The sequence below is a fragment of the Kryptolebias marmoratus genome, linkage group LG17 (assembly GCF_001649575.2).
Source record: "Kryptolebias marmoratus isolate JLee-2015 linkage group LG17, ASM164957v2, whole genome shotgun sequence".
Classification (NCBI taxonomy): Eukaryota; Metazoa; Chordata; class Actinopteri; order Cyprinodontiformes; family Rivulidae; genus Kryptolebias; species Kryptolebias marmoratus.
Genome location: NC_051446.1, coordinates 2,618,349 through 2,623,592, shown reverse-complemented (window position 1 = coordinate 2,623,592; position 5,244 = coordinate 2,618,349). Strand labels below are relative to the sequence as shown.

At 40.0% G+C, this 5,244-nt stretch overlaps 1 protein-coding gene across 1 annotated transcript in view; it reads right to left on the bottom strand.

Moving 5' to 3' along the window:
• The window catches only part of cadps2 (Ca++-dependent secretion activator 2), a 311,669-nt gene that overhangs the window by 132,850 nt on the left and 173,575 nt on the right, over positions 1-5,244 (bottom strand). The window lies entirely within an intron of this gene.

Sequence of the window (5,244 nt, the reverse complement as noted above, 5' to 3'; positions counted from 1 at the left end):
GAGATTTTACTACAGTTTATGGTATTCTTAAATATTGAAGCCACGCCTCCTCCTTTTTTGTGTTTTCTCTTCTCACTTAAAAAATTGTACGTAGGAGGCGCTGATTCAATTANGTACGATTGCTTCATTATTGTCATTCAGCCATGTTTCTGTCAGAAATTAAACATCAATATTATGCTCTGTGATGAAATCATTAATTAATAGAGCTTTAGCACAGAGAGATCTGGTATTTAAAAGAGCCAGTTTAAGTAACTTGGGGGCTGAAAATTCTTCAGTCTGAGGTTCCTTCAGACAGGGGATCAGTCTGAGGTTTGAATTAATACCACTGTTTTTTGTATTTCTGTTTTAGTTTCCTTTTGTTTTCCAGAGCCATTCCTAATGTATATCTAAGCAAATTGGCTAAATAGTGTGCTAACTTGTAACATCACTGGCTAAATAAATGGAGTTGTAAGAATTATTTTTTAAACAGACTCCCCAGATTAGACGGTTATATACATAACGGCTTATTGACAGTTATGATTGAAAATGTTTACTTTAAATATATTCAGTGTTTGTGCGTTTGTTTGTTTGTGCATGAATGGTAACACCAGGTTCTTGGTTGTTTCATCCCATACATATTTATTTATTAGGCTAAATAAAGTATATATGATTAGTGCGTCTGTATTGTCCTTTAGTCCAACCCTTTCTAGCCACTGGTAGGATTGGTTAATATCACCCACTTCCTCAAAATGTCGGTGGTGCATGCTTTACAGTGGCCCATCTTTTCATGATGGTTCCTCTTTCTCCTCATCCACATTGGGTTTCTGAAACTGCCTGAGACATTCACTTAGCAGATCATCATTGGGGGCTTTGTTCCTGATGTACTCCAGTATTTTGGTTGTTGCATCCTATAGTAGCTCTGATGATCACTAGTCTTATGCCTTCTTCTTTTCTCCTAGTGCACCATCTCGGGGTGCTGGACTTAGGGTGAAACCTTCCATGCATAGCAGCAGGGTATCTGATGCCTGGCAGTGCATATGTGTTGATGGCTTGGACTTTGTTCTTATCTTTCAGCTGGCTCTTCAGGACATGCCTTACTTTCTGTAGGTATTTGGTTGTGGCTGCCTCTTCAGTTGTTATCACCTTTCCTCTTATGGACACCATTTGGTTGAACTTATCAAGTCCAAATTACTTACCAACGTCCTTGCTGTATATCCTGGTGAGGTGGATCAGTGAGTCAATATCTCGCTCACTTTTGGCATACAGCTTGATGTTATCCATGTAGAGGAGATAACTGATGACTGTTCTACCTTGGAGGTGGTATCCTTAGCCACTCTTTGCAGTCATCTGGCTGAGAGAGTTCAGGTTCATGCAAAGCAGTAGTGGGGACAAAGCATCAGTTGTACTGTTTCAAGCACTCCAGTATCCATGTGTGGGGTATCAAGTCATATGTGTTCTTGTAGTCAATGCAGGCAGTACACAGGTTTGTGTGTCTGGTCTTACAGTTTCAAGCTATGGTTCTGTTAACCAGTAACTGGTGCTCGGCTCCCCTGGTGTTGGTGCCAATTCCTTTCTGTGCCTTGCTCAAGTATTGACCCATGTGCCTATTCATCTTAGCTGCTATGATGCCTGATAGGAGCTCCTATGTCCCTGGTGCAGTCCAGCTTTTCATTCCTGAGACTCTGCCACTGTGATAGAGACTGGTTCTTGCTATGGGTGATTGGTGTGTTTAGATCTTAGATCCTGAAGCCAGGGGGCATTATCATTGTGTGATGCCTCCTTCTCCCAAATCTTTCTCCAGTATTGCTCAATCTTAGCTCTGGGTGGATCTACTCTTGTTATTCTCCTGCCATTGAGAGTACACTTTGGATACTGTTGTGGAGAATACCATATTTATTCTCCTGGGTTAGGCTTCTTGAGTGTAACTCCTTAGAAGAGTAGCCAGAGCTTTGAGGCATTGTTTGACAGTCTCTAGAGCCTCGGGTATGGACAAGTTGCTGTTTTTCTGTGATGGATCCTGTTTCAATGCACCTTTGTTTCTCTGACAGTTGGCTATTTTTTCTCAGAGTTGTATTGATCTTAACTTTCAGCCTCCTCCTCCATGGAGGACAATGATCTTTATTGCTTGTAGGCTTGATTGTATAGCCAACTATGTCAAGAATTAGTGTTTGCTGTGGTGTGTACCAGCTTATTGGTCTTTGTGATGGTATCAGTCAGGATACTTAGCAGTGCTGCATTCACATCTTCTAGCAGACTTTCAGAGGGTACATCGTTCCTTAGCCTTGATAAGGGTTGCAGGTGATAAGCATCTAGCTTGGTGCCAACCTTAATTCTCAGATCAGCTCCCCTCACATTCAGTTCCTTGCGGTTTATCAATGGGGTTTGGTATCCATACTTAGATGGTGGGAATAATGGTACCTCCCTCCTAACCTGTCGTCCTGGCTACCCTTACCGTAGCATTGTTGTTCTATCTTATCAGTCTCTAAGTGGGCTAGAAGGTTTCGCTTTCAAATGTTGGAACACAATCAAAATCAAAACTTTTTCACAGTAACCACTTAGACAATTCTATATACAGTATAACAAATTTGTACCCACTGAAAATCTGATACAGCAACAAATGAAAGATGAAGAGAAAATGGCTTCAAAGAACAATAAAAATTTAAATATAACTTCAAACTGCTAAAATTGTTTTTCTTCTTTGGTTTCCTTTTCATTCTGACAAGTCTGAGTGGCTTGTTTTTGCCAAATAAACCAATCATGCACATTCCATCATAACCTAAAAGTCAACCAATCCAGCCCACTGTTTCAGTCACATCTTTCTCCACACAACCCATCTTGGTAGAGGCAGTGAAGCAAAAGAAAAAATGTTCATTGAATGCTTCATTAATGTTTTTAAAGTCTCCATTCCCCCTTGCCTTCGTCTGAATAGGCACTTTGGTGAAAACGGGAAAAAATGCAATCAGTACTCAGAGCAACCAGCCTTGACTTTCTGGGCTTTCTCTATGCTGCTGAAAGAAAAAAAGCAGCCTCTCCAAACGGCACTCGCGATTGCTGGAGGGGAAAAGCACAGAGGTTGTCTGTTAATGAGTTGTTCTTATAAAAGCCTTCAGTGATTCAGCCTCTGACCGCTGTGCATTGAGTATCAACAACTCTGCTCGGGTCCTGATGGTACATTTCCAACTCTCCAAAGATAAAAAATAATGGCATCAGAAAAAACCAAGCAGTGGAAATTCTGAAAGAAAACTATGGAAGTTAAGGAAACTTTCTATGAATAAAAGTAAATAAACAGTCTTTCGATGCTACTTAAATATTTAAAATATTTAATTCACAGTTTATGGCACAGACAACATTCTAGGTAGTGGCTTCAGCCCAGTGGTAAGGAGGTTGTTACTCGATCTGAGGATATTCAATCCCCAGCAGTGTGCAAATACATACATACATACATCTACTTCATTTAAAATTCTAATCATGACACAACTGCTTAAACTATACGAAAGTAGCCATGACCGAATAATGTAACAAAGAATGTTATTGGATCGAGTGATTAAGATCTGTGGAGTCACCGGTTGCCATGGTGATTCTTGCCTTTTTTTTCTGAAAAAAAGGAAGGGTGAAGCACACTCAGTAGTACTGTCAGACAGGCAGACAGAAATTCAAACTAGAGATGGAGAAGCAAACAAATTTTCACTATGTGAAAACCATAAGTCAAACCCAAAAAAGTTCTTGAACCATGAGTGACTAAAAATGCTGGTGGCCATCCAGAGGAATGTTTATTTATGTGCAGTGGATTATGTAGCAGGTATGACTGGTTAAAGAGGCCCTCTATTTCACATTTGAAGATGAAATTTAGAACTCAGAAATAATGTTAGTCAATTAGAGCTTGGGTGAGAGATGAGAGTTTCTGCTCCCTTTAGTGAAGGCATACCAAACTAAAAGTTGTGACAGTAATGGAAGCATAATGGTGGAATAGTAATAAGGTACATCATAAAGCTGCAACATAGTATGCTCCAGCTAAGAAGCAGGAAATACTTGACTGACCACACCTTTCAGATCCGAAGCCTTGCAACAAATGCTGCACAAATCATGGCTTTTTTGGCAGTCCTGACTAGTGAGTGCCAGAAAACATAGACCTATAGGTATTTGCCAAAACACAAAACAAAGCATCTTACCTTACAATCTTGCTCTGAAGGTCCATTTCTAAATTTGATATTGAACAAAAGAAATTCATGAGGTAAGACAACTCTAGCTCCAATATCTGACAATAGAAAATGTCACCAGGTCACCATTGCTTCTCAGTAATATTGTCAACTAATTGCACGTCCATGGTCATCTGGCTGTAAAAAGATTTATCTAAGAGTTGCACTAATTTCAGTTTTGACAGTATGTGGTAATGGCACACCAGCCTTATCTGTTTTTGCTTTAACAATAATAAATTCCTTTTAAAAAATCAAACTGCTTCATTTCAGCCATTGTTTATAACCACCAGCTAATAGTGTTGTGTGTCTTACTTTTGTCTTCTCAGGCCTGATGGGATGGGAACTGTGACTGTGGAAGAAAAGGAACAGTTTGAGTCCATCAGAAGACGTCTCATGACTTTACTGAGGAACCAAATTGCACACTTTAGGTATGAATAACAGGTTCAAATTCTTTTTCACTTTATCTGTGCGGATACCACGGGTGTTGTCAGGGTGGTATGGTATTTACATTGACACTACACAGAAAAAAGACACGTGTATACATACATAATATAAATATATTGTGTATATACTGTATGTATTTATTTATTTTTGTTTTACAGCAGCATCTTGTTGAAAATGTTTGCAAAGCTAATATCTGTGTTGTACAACAGGATTTATACCATTAATAAACATTGAGCACTGACACTGTAGTCACTTTCACGAAACAGTTCTACAAAATGGCCACAAAGAGCAGTCTGTCTTTATGCTGTCTGTCACATATCACCAGTGGAGCCAGCTATGTCCTGCATAGACATGAGCTTTCAGAAATGAAGCAAGCATCGCAGAATCAAAAGAAGAGTAGAGTAGAACTTGTGTTGACATGGAAAACAACGCATTTAATGTGTGACAGATGTCTGCCTCATGAAGCCTAGGCGTAAATTCAGACTGGAAGACCTGCTTCAGCCTCACCTGCATCTAATCGCTGCGTCGAGCACCTCCACTCCAGCCTATCAGCATCAGACCGCACCTCCACTCCAGCCTATCAGCATCAGACCGCACCTCCACTCCAGCCTATCAGCATCAGACC